The sequence below is a fragment of the Notamacropus eugenii genome, chromosome 4 (genome assembly GCF_028372415.1).
Source record: "Notamacropus eugenii isolate mMacEug1 chromosome 4, mMacEug1.pri_v2, whole genome shotgun sequence".
NCBI lineage: Eukaryota > Metazoa > Chordata > Mammalia > Diprotodontia > Macropodidae > Notamacropus > Notamacropus eugenii.
The window spans coordinates 440,884,632-440,899,301 of NC_092875.1; positions in this window are offsets into that span (position 1 = coordinate 440,884,632).

A 14,670-nucleotide genomic window follows, 5' to 3' on the forward strand; every position below is an offset into this window, starting at 1 on the left:
GTAATTCTGTACTCTGAAGCACTTAGGAGAGGGAGGAAAAGATTATTGAGACCTCAAATGAAGAGAGGGAGACATAAGCATTTGTTCCATCCTTGTTATTGTGCCAACTGATTATTTAGTTGCTATATGGGAGTAGTGTACAAAGTATGCAAAGGTTGAGAAGCACTTATGAAATACAATTTCTGACTGCTCTGACTTTTTGCTTAAGACTCTCCATCGTACACTATAAACGTTTACTTGTTCTTCACTTCTGAGATTAGGGAAGAATCCAAATAGGAGGACAGGTGATTATATTACGAGTATTTTAATTCCTTAAATTGTGCATGGAGGTATGCCAGATTTTTGTCAATGGTTGACTTAATGGTTTAAACCCTTCCTTAAACCATTAATGGATCTCATAAAGAACTGGGGTACTTTGTAACCTGCTGCCTAAAATAAGGAAGAAAAAAGAAGCAATCTTTTTTTTTTCTTTTTGCTCTCAGTGAATACCAGTCATGAAAATTAAAATCCCCTAACTCTTAAAAGAAAGCATTTGCTTTGTGACATGCATTGTTCCATGGTAAGATCTTAAGGTATATAACATTTGAGGTGTATATATTGCATTAAGGTTTTTGAAAGTTCACTCGTTACAAATATCCTTGTGCAGTGATGCAAATGTTGAGCTCCCAGAGAAGTTAAATTACTTGCCTGTGGCCACACAACTCATGTAGCAGCCAAATTTTGAACCCGACTCACAAGTCCAGTGCCCTTCCCACTGTACTATATTACCTGTCAGTTTGGAGCTGCACTTAGCAATTTAATTCCAATCAAAACTAAGAAACTCCTATGAAGACAATTTGTTGAGGAAGAAGAAGCTTGTCAGGAACGTAAAGAAGATGAATAACAATGAGGGTTAGGTTTCCATCACCGTCCAACATGGTAGAAAGTACTGCACAGCTTGGCATGTTTGCATGAGTTGTACCATATATTAAATAGTACCATAGGAGGGAAAAATTAACCTATATCTCCATTTACAGGTTGTACAATTCCAGAAAAAGGCTTTCCCAGTTTTTTGGGGTACACTCAAAATACTAGGCAAACGGATTAATGTCAGTGTATTCAGAATAAAGATTACAAGCTGATTTTTTTTAAAAATGGGCTAGAAAACTTTTATGGATATAAAGTTGAAATGGCACTGGTAAATGAATTGCAAGTATTTCTCCATTTGAATACAAGACACCTAAATCTTTTCTAATCAGAAGGCCAAGGTCAGAAAACTTAATGTGTTCTACTTTTTACTTGATATTCTTTCTCCAAGAGGTGGGAAATACCAAGGCTCTCAATACAAGAGTGGAATAAGGTGGGGATTTGAGTCAATCATGAGTCATGTATGCTGAAGTGTATGGAAACTAGAGACTACACTTAGAAAAACATGGGTTTTCTATAGTTTTCTGGAGTGGAGTTAGGGAGCTTGGGAATAGCTGACAAGCTACCATATGTTTTGCAAATGCTAACCATTTGTAAATCACTTTTAAAATAAGCCTTGTTTTCCAGCCATTAAATGGTCAAGATTTAATGCCTAAAATAAAAACAAAACATTTTCCAATAGGAAATGAACACTTAGTTGGACATAAAGCAAAATTTCCATTTCTGGTGTTTTGGGGTCACTGGTATTGTGTACAGTTGCTAAGGACACACCTTCCTTGAAGAATAAGAATAATTAAAAGTTTTGGCTTCTAATGCGGAAAGGTAAGCAGGGTGGTGGTGCTTTCCATTACTTATTGTAGTATAATATAGACTTGCTGAAATTAGCTAACACTGTGCTTGAAAAGCATTACATTATTTTCTTTGACTATGTTGCAAATCATCCTGGACCAGATGTTATAGTTCTAGTGTAGTCATATAAATAAACTAATGATGTTAAGAATATTAACTTTTCCTTTGGTCAGGCCTCATGTGGGGAAAACATTCCTATGTATAGCAGAATAAACTCATAGATGATACTTGGGGAATCACCAGACAGGGTAGCTGATTTTATTTTTTTGGAGGAGAGAGTAGAAGGAGGGGACAGGGATGGTACACTGGTGCCATGGACTGCTAATGGATTAGAATAATCCAATATTGACTAATTTAATTTGTCCTCCCAATGTGGTATCTTCCTACTGATATCTTTAAATTCAGAAAAATTATGTCAAAAGGTTAAATTGAAATTTTCTCGAGTTTGCTTTTAGTCTGTTCAATAACATTAAACGCCTACTGTGTATGAAAGGTATTATACAGTCCATGTCCTGTCTTAGTCTTCTGCGTATTGGGAGAGAGAACAAAGTCCATCTTATCTTGATTTTTTAAAACCTCATTTCATCTTTAAAATGATTTTGTCTGAGGAAAGTGTAGAAACTCAAAATCATCAACTTGTGAGTAAAGTAAAATCTTAAAAGCAAGAGTTCTTTTTTCTCTTTAGGAGGAGGCTGGTTATTAAATACATAAAATAGTATTACAGAGGAAGCCAATTATATTGAAATAATTACAAATAAAAACAGATAAAACCCTTCCTTTAGAAAGTTACCTGGGAAAGGACACATGACTTGCCCATGATCCCTGGCAAACATGTCACAAGACTTAAAACCCAAGTTGTGTTAGGGGGAAGGCCAGCCCCTGCTTTTTCGTGTGTGTTTGTCCTTGGTTGCTGAAGAAGACCATGCCATCAGAGAAATGATGACATGACTTGCACTTGACTTATGGTGGGTTTGTTTTTTTTTTTTTTTTTTTTGAGTGAGGGAGGGCTGTGCAGGTCACCAGCCTCACTTCTTCTCCAGAGCTATCTGAATCCAGTGACCAGATATTTGTGGGAGATGACTCAGGATGAGGCAATTGGGGTTAAGTGACTTGCCCAAGGTCACACAGATAGTGAGTGTCAAGTATGAGGTGAGATTTGAACTCAGGTCCTCCTTACTCCTGCGCTGCACCACCTAGCTGCCCCAACTACTTATTACCCATATCTACACTGTCCAGGCCTAGATGGGAATTTATACTATAAAATTCATGTACATAGCATTTCATTTGTTCAGTGAGGTATGAGTATTCCCATTTTAGAGTTGGGGAAATAGGTATAACTGTTGAGAACATTTTTGTCTTTGTATTCACAGGACCCTGGCATATGTTAGATGTTTGTTTGATGCTTATTAAGAGATTCATAAGTTGCCCAGGGAAACAACCACTAAGTATTGAGCCCAGAATTCCAGCTAAGTTGTCTGACTTAGAACTCCAGTTATCTTTCTAGAAGTATGCCTGATTTTTAAATATTCCAAAAGAGATTGCAAAGTCCTTGAGAGGGACAGTGGTCTTTAATATGAGGGCAGGGGAGGTATTTAGTTTTTTTTATTCTGTATCTCTAGTGCTTTAGATATGGTTGATAAACACTAAAAGAACTACATGGGTCAACTGATAGAGAAAAAAAGGAATTTTATTTCTATTTCTTTGCCTTATGGACTAAAAAAAAAAAAATGCATTATGACAGTCAACTTAGCTTGGTCCTTCAGGTTATTCCTAAATTCTGATCCTTCTAGGTGTTAATAATGCTCATTGAGTTAAATTTAGATTTTTTCTTGGGTTTTTCCAGCACCTTTGGCTAAGCCTAAGAAGACAGGGTCAGTTCAGGGAAGAGGGTTACTGTTTATAAAGGTGGGTTACTTAAAAAAAAAAACAAAACATTAATTTCCATTGGTTTTGATAGGATCATCAATTTACAGCTTGAAAGGACTTTAAGTCCACTGCCCTATTCACTGCCTCTTTTTGTTAAGTGCTCCTTTAAAAATAAAATTGCAACAAGTTGCTTTTCACGTTATTTTTCTACCTTGCAAGAGAGGGGAGGGAGATGTTCTCTTCTTAAGCAGAATTAAGAATGGGGAGAAAAGGTCTAAGTATCAGCCTTAATGCACACTGTTGCCAATGCTATCCTAAATTCTTCCATTTTACCAAAGCACCATAGGCATCTCATTTTGGTACCTTTTTGTTTAAATTTAAACATGTTTATTCTTTTTATATTTTTTGCATCACTGTGACTTTCCATCACTATTCCACTCTCCCTCCCAAAAGCCCTGTTATTGTAACAAAAACAGTTATGCAAGACATTTTCCCATGTTTCTCTTAATCCCTCATATTTATCTTAGGGCAAAACAATATTCTGTTTTATTTCTACCTACAGTTTGTTCAGTCATTCTCTTATTCAAGTATACTGCCTACCTTAACAATTTTTTACTGCTGTATAGAATGCTGCTGTCATTTTTGGCATATGTGAGATTGGTGTCTGTGTCATACATACATATATAAAAAAAAGTAAATTTTATTTTATTGGACTATTACCACTACGTGCTTGATTACCCACAGCTCCTCCAACATTGGCCATTTCTATTTTTAATCTCCTTTCCAAGGATAAGATGAAATCTGAGTTTTAATTTTCCTAATTCTTTTACTATGAGTGATTTAGAACATTTCCCCATGTAGTTATTGATAGTTTGAATAGCTTTTAAAACTTCTATTTTTCCCCCAATTATCCATTAAACAGTTCCTCTTAAAGGGTGGAAGATTCTACTTTACAAAACTACCTTTTACACTTAGATTTTGAAATTAGCAAAGGTTCTGTCCTACTCTCTAATTCAAGTCAACTAAAAATTTGCTCAAAATGTTATGTTTATGCATGTCCCTGATTTCCTTTTGATCATAAATTTAACTAGGGAAACTTTTTGGCAAATAAATACTAAAGATGAGTTAGCAAAGGAGATGAGTTTGCAACACAGATCTCTTGACTTCATCCTGTACTCCATGTTGTACATTATGTATTGGATGTGGTGTTGTCTAGTGGAAATAATAGTATATGCAGAGTCAGGAGAAATGTGAGTTCAAATTCCATCTCTGACACTTGCTGTCTTTGTGAATAAACATGGCAAGACCCAACTTCTTTGAGCCTCTCTTCAGTAAAATAGGGATTATAATACCTGCTTGATATACACCACAGGGTTGAGAATCATATAAGATAACAGTTATAAATTGCTTACTATCTAATAATAAATGTCAGCTATTCTTACACCACTCTCCTTCCTTAAAAAGGAAAATGTTTGCAGATACAGGAATTGAGTGCTCTCTATTTGGGGGATTTTCTATGAGAAGGAGTTGTTATACAAGTTGGTCTAGGCACCTAGACTCCCAATTCCTTCAAATTCTGAGATTGTGTAATCTCAGCAGAAATTAGAGTGTAAATTTGATAGGATTAGATTTTATGTGTGTTGCTGAATTTGAGCTAAAAAATGGTTAGAAAAGTAGAGGTTTGTTCTGAGAAAAAACAGAAATGCTGTCTTATAGTATCTAATAAGTGCCAAGCTTTTATTGCTTTAATTTGAAACCAGTTAAGCAATAAATTCTGCCTAAAAGGATTTATAATTTATAAAAGATGATAATCCAGCCAGTAATTAATGTATATTTTATTCTCATAAGGAAGTAATCAGATCAGTCACACTACCCTACTTACACCACACTACTTAAGAGCTTTGTAGTCACATGTAAGTAACTTACTAAAGGTGGTTCCTTTTTTGACTACTGATGGGTCTAATGATATTGACTGTCTTTAGTGTTTCAGCTGGAGAAGCCCTGTAATGCTTTTTCCATTCATTAACTCTATAACCTTTGTCAAGTCAATATAATCTCTCTGGGCCCTAGTTGTTTTGTAAAATAATGAGGAGGTGGACCAAATAGTCATGATAATTTAGAATTGAAAGGAAACTTAGATAAATATGATGCTGTCCAGGAGTGGCCTAACATCTTTTGCATCAAGGACTTCTGAGAGCCACAATGGTGGATGAAGCAGTAAATCACAGTAACTTTAACATTCATCTCCAAAAAACCACAAAATAGTGCCCCAAAACATCCTGGAACAGCAGAACCAGTAAAAGGCCAGGATGAAACTTGTAGCCTAAGAAACATGGAAGATCATCAGGAAAGGTATGTTTCACTTGTGTGAAAGGAGAGTGCAGTCCAGGACAGTAAGTCTCCCAGTATGCAAGTAGGTAAGTGCCATCTCAGCAAACCAGCGGGAGATCCTGATCCCCAGTGTACTGACATGGGAACCAGTAACATGCCTTCAATATAGCCCTGGGCAAACAGGCAACCTCCAGTGGCCAGAACACCTTCCGTGCAATCTCAGGCAAAGAGGTAGCTACCAACCCTAGCAGCTACCAGCATGGGACCCACCACCATGTGCACCAGTGTGGCCCCTGAGAAAGTACAGAAACACTTTGGCCTCAGTACATGCCAAGACACCAGCAGTAGGACCCTGGAGTCAGCACCAGGTAAGCAGCCAGACTGCTAGAGCCCCCAGCAATGCCAGATACCCTCAGCACAGCCCCAGACATGAGGGTCCCTATGAGCCTGAGGGCACCATCAATGCAACACCAGGTAAACAGCCAGGGCCTGCAGCCACTGGAACAAGAAGCCTGAGTGTGCCTCTTCCACCCCAGGAACAGAGCTCAAATTTAAAAGACAGGAAAAAAGCCAAAACAGATGAACAACAAAAAAACCCAGTAAAAAAATAATCTGACCATAAAAAATTATGGTGACAGAGAAGATCAAGATACAAACTCAGAAGAAGACAACAATGTCAAAACACCTCTGGGCAAAACCCCAAAGAAAAGCAGGAAGTCATCTCAAGCCCAGAAAGAATTCATAGAAGAGCTGTAAAGAGCTTAAAAATCATATAAGAGAGGTAGAAGAAAAATTGGCAAAAGAATTTTTAAAAAGTCAAAAGCTTGAAAAAAAAACTGCTTAAAAAAGTAGAATTACCTAATGGAAAAGGAGGTTAAAAAATTCACTGAAGAAAGCAGCTCCCTAAAAGTTAGAATTGAGCAAGTGGAAGCTGTAGACTCTGAGATATCAAGAATCAAGCAAATTCAAAAGAATGAAAAAAAAAATAGAAGAAAATGTGAAATACCTAATTGGAAAAACAACTGACCTGGAAAATAGATCCAGGACAGACAATGTCAGAAACATTGGACTACCTGAAACCCATAATCAAAAGGAGGACAGAGACAGCATCTTTTAAGAAATTATCAAAGAAAATTATCAAAGCAAAATAGGCATTGGAAGGATCCACCAATCACCTCAGGAAAGAGATCCCAAAATAAAAGTTCCAAGGAACATTATAGCCAAATTTCAGAATTATCAGGTCATGGAAAAAATACCAGTAGCCAGAAAGAAACAATTCAGATATCAAGAAACCACAATTAGGAATGCACAGGATTTAGCAGCTGAAACATGAAAGGATCAGAGGTCATGGAGCATGATATTCTGGAAGGCAGTATACATATATATATGAAGAAAATTTATTCATATATAAATATATATTTTATTCATATATATATATATATATATATACATATATATATATACATATATAAATTCTGTGAAAGGCAAAGGTGCTAAGACTAAATCAAGAATCACCTACCCAGTGAAATTAAGCATAATACTTCAAGAGAAGGAAATGATCATTCAGTGAAATAAAGAATTTCAAGCTTTAGTAATTAGAAGAAAAAAATTAAATAAAAAATTTAATCTCCATTATCAAGACCCAACAGAAGCCTTGGGTGAAAAAGGGGAGGGGGAGGAGGGAAAAGGAAACAGGAGATTCAATACAGCTGACTGTTTACTTCCATGCATAGAAAGACAGTACTTGTAATTCTTAAAAATTGTACCACTAATAGCAGTTAGAAGGAATATACATAGAGGGTATAGGTATAAGGTGAATTTGAGGGATTGACATTTTAAAAAAATAAGGGATGAGAAAGAGTACAGTGGGTACACTGGGAAGGGAGAGGTAGAATGGAGTAAATTATTTCACATGAAGTGTTACAGTAGTGGAAAAGATGGGAGGGTGGAGCAATGGGCATCACTTGAACCTTAACTCATCAGTATTGGCTCAAAGAGGGAATAATGTATACACCCAGTTGAATATGGAAATCTATCTTATCAGACAGGGAAGTAGGAGGGGAGGAAATTAAAGGGGTGGGGGTGCACTAACAGAAGACAGAGCTAACCAGGAAAGGTGGTGGACAGAAGTAAAACACTGTTGAGGGAAAAGGTGAAAAGAGAGAACATAGAGAAGGGAAATACACAATAATCGTAAGTGCAAATAGGATGAACTCTCCCATGAAATGGAGGCAGAAAGCATAGTGGATCAAAAATCAGAATCCTACAGTATGTCACAAGAAACACACTCGAAGCAGACACAGTTCAGCTAAAAATTTTAAAAAGGGATAGCAATCTTGATGTCAGACAAAGCAAAAGCAAAAATAGACCTAATTAGAAGATAATAAAGGAAACAACATCTTGCTAAAATGTGCCATAGACAATGAAGTAACATCAATGCTAAAATAGTCTACCTGTCAGATCTATGGAGAAGGGAAGAATTCACAACCAAAAGCGATAAGAGAGCATTATGGAATGTAAAATAGGTCATTTTGATTATGTTAAATTATAAAGCTTTTGCACAAACAAAACCAATGCAACCAAGATTAGAAGGAAAGCAGAAAGCTGGGAAATGATCTTTTCAGCAAGGGTCTCTGAGAAAAGCCTCATTTCTCAAATATGTAGAGAACTGAGTCAAATTTATAAGAACATAAGCCATCCCCAATTGATAAATGGTGAAAGGATATGAATGTTTCTTCAGATGAAGAAATCGAATCTTATCTATAGGCATATAAAGAAGTGTTCTAAATCACTTTTGATTAGAGAAATGCAAATTAAAACAACTCTGAGGTACCACCTCACACCTATCAAATTGGCTAATATGACAAAGGAAAATGATAAATGTTGGAAAGGATGTGGGAAAAATGGGACACTAATACACTGTTGGTGGAGTTGTGAACTGATCCATCAGTTCTGAAGAGCAATTTGGAACTATGCTGAAAAGGCCATCAACTGCATACCCTTTGATCCAGCAATATCATTACCAGATCTTTATCCCAAAGAGATCATAAAAAAGGGAAAAGAATCTGTGTGAAAAAAAATATAGCAGCCCTTTTTGTGGTGGCAGAATATTGGAAATTGAGGGAGATGCCCATCAATTGAAGAATGGTTGAACAAGTTGTGGTGTATTAATGTAATGGAATGCTCTTGTTCGATAAGAAATGAATGGGCAGGTTTCAGAAACACCTGGAAAGAGTTGTATGAACTGATGCAAAGTGAAATGAGCAGAACCAGGAAAACATACATAGTATCAGAAACATTGTGTGATGATCAACTATGATTGCCCCAGCTTTTCTCAGTAATACAGTAATCCAAGACAAGTACAAAGGATTCAGAAAGGAAAATGCTATCCACATCCAGATAAAGAATTGATGGACTCTAAATGCAGATTGAAACATACTTTGTTCACTTACTTTATTCTTTTTTGTCGGGTTTTTTTCCCCTTTTGATCTCTGTTCTTTCACAACTGACTAATGTGGAAATGCATTTTACATGATAGCACATATATAACCTGTATCAAATTGCCTATCCCTATTAGGAAGAGGGGAGGGAGAAAAATTTGGAACTCAGTCTTCTAAAAATGAATGCTAAAAATTAGACATGTAAGTGGGAAACAAAATACTATTTTAAAAAATCTTTTGCATCCAAAATTCAATTACATTTTCCTCAGTTTGTATTCTACTTGACATTTCTTCAGCTTTTTTCATTGATTACCACCCCTTTTCTGCCTGCAGGTAACTAGGTGGCACAGTAGAGAAAATGCTGGATCTGGAGTCAGTGACCTCAGACAATAGCTGTGTGACCTTGGTCAAGTCACCTCTGTGCCTCAGTTTGCTTATAAAATGGGGGTAATAGCATCTATCTTTCAGGGTTGTGAGAATCAAGAGATTTGTAAGCATCTACTATATGCTAGGCACTGTGATACACATTATCAGTACTTGATATTTTTCCCTTCCCTTCTGTATACACTCCTCCCTTAGCTTCAATGACTTTTTCCCCCTTGGTTCTTCTACCTGTCTGATCCTTCTCAGTTTCCTTTGCTCAGTCATCGCCCTCCCTCCACTTGAGGTTAGTAACCCCTTAGGGCTGTGTTCTAGGCCCTCTTTTCTCTCTACTCACTCCTTTGATAGCCTCACCAGATTGCATGGGTTTAATGTGTTAACTCATTTTCACCCTTAAACCCATCTTTTCTCCAAATTTCTTTTTCCATTTGAAAGTACCACCATCTTTCTACTTAACTCAAGCTTGCAACAGTCCTGACATCATTCTTGCTTCTTTTCCTCACTTTGCATATCTGATCATTTACCAAAGTTTGTTGATTCCACCTCCATAATGTTTGGTCACTCCTGTGTACCAGTCCAGTTATCACTTCTCTCATTTTTGTTCTTCAGTAGCCCCCTAACTGATCTCCCTTCTTCTCACCTATCCCTCCTCTAATATGCCCTCCATAGAACTCTCAAGTTGACATTACTAAAGCACAGATCTGACCATGTCATTCTTCTCAAAAAAAAAAAAAGCTTGAATGGTTCCCTGTCTCCCACAGGATAAAATGCAAAATCCTTAGCCTGGGAATTAAGGACCTTTACGGTATAGTCTCCACTTATATTTCCAGTCTTACATTATTATGCTCACTTTCCCCCTCTCCCCGAGTTCAAATCTGGCCTTGGACGCTAACTGTGACCCTGGGCAAGTCATTTGACCCTGTTTGCCTCAGTTCCTCATTTGTAAAAATGAGCTGGAGAAGGACACACAACTGCACAACAGGAAGCTCTCCATTACTCTGTGCTGCTTGTATTCAGACAACCTTGATCCTGGGTTGTCTCCCAGGCTGGGCTCTGTGGAGAAGTCAAGGAGGTAGGTTAGGAGAGAAAGAGGTGACATTAATACCCATAGCTGGGCATTCATTGTGGACTGAGAGAAGAACTGAACTAGTGAAGGACGAATGAACTCTGTAAGAACACTTGTAAAAAAAAAAAAAAGTGTGCCTTCCTTTCTTTCACTTTTGGGATCCCTAGAATCCTTCAAAGCACATTCATTTGTCACATTGTATGTGGGACCGTTCCTGAGCCTCCAGCTTTTAGTACTCTTTCCTTTTTGAAGCTTCTTTTGTGTTTTTATATACTTCTGTAATTCTATATATGTTGTGTGAGGCAGAATGAAGTAGTAGTAAATAGACCGACCTTGGAGTCTGAAAATCTCCATTAACAATCAATTTTCTCTCCTCACCTTGGGGGTAGGAGAGTGGGGGAAAGGGGGAAAGAATTTGTATCATACGCATACTCAAGCAAAACAAATTCCCACGTTAGCCATGTCCAAAATGCATCTCATTCTATATCTTGAGTCCATCATCTCTGTCAGGAATTGGTTAGCATGTATCAGTCTTGGGTCCCCTGGAATCCGGGATGGTCATTGCTTTGATCAGAGTTCATAAGTCTGGAAGACTTTTGTCTAAGTCCTTTCTCTGGCACAATGAATGCCAGTGGTGGTGTGACCGCAGGCAAGTCACAGCTAACCTCTCAGTGCCCCAGCCAACTTTTGAGACTCCTGAGAATCTTACTTTTAAGACTTAAGATTGTACTGATCTGTGTAAAGGGAGTTTCTACGCTAAAAGTTCCTTGTGTTGATAAAATCACAGATCTGGGTTCTCTCCTCACCCCCACCCCCACCCCCAGTCCTATACATAATATCCTTCTAGTACAGGGCAAGTTCTTGAAAGCTAGGTAATACTGCATCTGTAATGGAGGAAATTTGGAAAATTGGGTGCACAATACACTGTTTCAGGAGCTGTGAAATGGTCTGGCTATTCTAGAAAGTTTATTGAAATTGTGCTTTTTAATAAATGCTTAAATGTTCAGACATTCAAACACAGCAGTCTCACTGCTAGACCCCAAGGAGATTTTTTAAAAAAAAGGGTCCATATATACCAAAAGAGTCATGACAGCACTTTTTTATTAGAAGAAAAGATAAATGTCAATTTATTGGGAAATACTAAACAAATTGTGACACATTAATGCATCAGAATAGCCCTATGTGAAACTGACCTGAAAAATTTAGAGAAGCATGAGAACTTAGTGAAGTAAAACCAGGAAAACTATACACAATGAGTACAATGATGTAATTTAAAAGAATCAAAAAAAGAAACCATACTATATTTATAGTTAAACTTGGCCCCTGAGAAGAGGGAAGGGACTGTGACTACATAGGACATTGCATAGATCGATAGCTAAACTCAATCTATTTGTCAGTTTTGACATATTTTCCCCTTCTTTTAAAGTCTTTGTTACAGGGGCTATTCACCTGGATAGGGGAATACAAAGAAATATATTCAGAAATAGTTTGTAGAAACAAAAGACCTTTTGAAATAATAAAAAGGGGTGAGGGTGGGAAGAAAGGAAGGATCTTGGCTCTAAGAAACTGCTCTACTTCATGTAATCACCCTGACATCAGGGTTACATGGTTCTGAATTTGCTTGCCACAAAAAGCTAGGTATGACCATGTTGACTGGTTCCTTTTTAGTCTGGTCACTCACCCACTTTTGAATTTACTATGCTATACTGTCATCAAGCATGAAGAGGCTTTGCCAAATGTTTGAATGAAATCTCATAGTATATTGTATCTACAGCGTACCCTTGGTCCACAGGGACAGAGTAGTACAGTACAGAGTGCTTCACTTGGAGTCAGGATAGAGCTGATTTTAAATCTCACCTCTGAAACAAGCTTCATCTGGGCCTCAGTTTCCCCATCTGTAAAATAAGGATGACACTTGAATTTACTACACAGTGATGTTGTAAGGCTCAAATAAGACCCTTCACAAATCTTAAAATGTTATATAAATGTCAATTATTATCATATTGTATTAGTTTTACCAGCCTGGTAAACCTATCAAATAAAGAAATGCAGTAATTCTCTTATGACCTGCTTTTTTAGAACCTATGCCGTTACTTAGTGATCACTGCTTCTCTTTGACAAATAGTCTCTTTAATAATACTTTCCAGAATTTTTCCAGAAATTGAAGTTAATTAAACTCACTCATTTAAAGATTTCACCTTCCTCCCTCTTTTGGGAACACTGGAACATTTGCTTTTCTTTAGTCATATAACACCTCCAAAAATCACCGACATTGAACAGCAGTTATATCATTCAAAAACATTTTGCTTTTATACTGTATCCCTTCCCAGCCTCCTTCCAGAGGGCCATCCTTTGTGTATGTAATGTAGCTATATATGCATGTATGAACATAGTTGCTCTCCACATGTTCCTCAGGCTTCTAACCAAGGTGTCGAAATACAACTGAGATGAAAGCTGGCAAGGAAAAAAGAAATCACTGGTGTATTCTAATCTTAGATTATGAGGGTTGTGACTGCCCCAGGAAAAGAGTTTCCCTCTCCCCTCATCAAAAAGAAAAGATCATAAATCTCACAAGAGGCAAAAGGCACTAGGGGTACAATGAAAGTGTAATTTGGCCAGGACGGGAGTGAATGGAGATCACCTGACTGTTGCTATGACCCTTATTTTTAAGGGAGAATGAGAGTAAGAAGATGGAGATTGTAAACTGCTCCCTATCTACTGGGGACCACAAAGTAGAAATTCTCACCCTACCATCTTTTACTCAGTGCCAGCTCTCTCACAAACTCTACTTCCTGTTCCTTATTTCTTTCAAACAGTCTGTTCTATTTCTGTTTTGGCCGAGTGTTCTCAAACAGAAACCAGTTTCTCTAATTTATCATTCTGTGTGTGGGGGTGTGTCTCTGTGGGGGTTAAAAGGAAACAATCCAGGATCAGCTATGGTTGCTCTGAGACACACAAAGAAGGAAATTCTCTTTCCAGATTATAGGGGTATCTGGCTTGGACCTTGACATAAACCAAAGGGTTCTTTATTGAAAGCATATTATGAACCTCCCCCAAAGAATCCCAAATGAATCTGGACCTAGACAGTAAATGAACTAAGTATGGATATTTGGTGGGAAGGAGACTTGATGTGAAGAAACTTTCTCTCTAAACTCCTCTGAGGAAGTCAGCCTCTGGAAAAACACCCTTCCTATTTTTCTTTCTCAGGCAGATTAGAAGACCTTCATCCATTTCCCTGTAATCCTCCAAAATGGAGAGTGGTGACTAAAAGCAAATCCCTGAAGGGAGAGTTGGGAAAGAGTCGCTCTGCCCGAACAAGAGCACAGGTCATAAGGAGGTAGCAGATAGTTTTCTTCTTCAGCCAAACGTCTCCGACTTCCAGCCACTGTTAAAGAAATAAAAAGGAAGAAAAGGTGGTTCAGCAAAACTAGTCAACATATAAACAGAGTCAGACGTTTATGTACTTTCCCACATGCTTAGTCACCCACCTCTGCAAAGAAAAGAAGGTTGGGAAGATCTTAGCTCTTTTCTGGAACCAGGCTTGGTCATTATAATTTTACAGCATTCAGTTTGTTGTTCCTTGTCCGTGCTCTCATCCTTCACCCTGGTTTCAGATGAAGAGCTTCTTGCAAAATAAACTCCATACATGCCCCTTTTGCCCCATCATGTCTCAACTTCTCCAGCAAATTGCAACCACTATCCCATTTTTTTCTCTTCTGACTCCTGATATATTTTCTCCTACCATGCTGCCTACAAACATACGGATATCTCAGCTATCTTTTTAAAAAGTTTCATTTGCTATCCTAGCTAGCTGTTGACATATCTCTTACC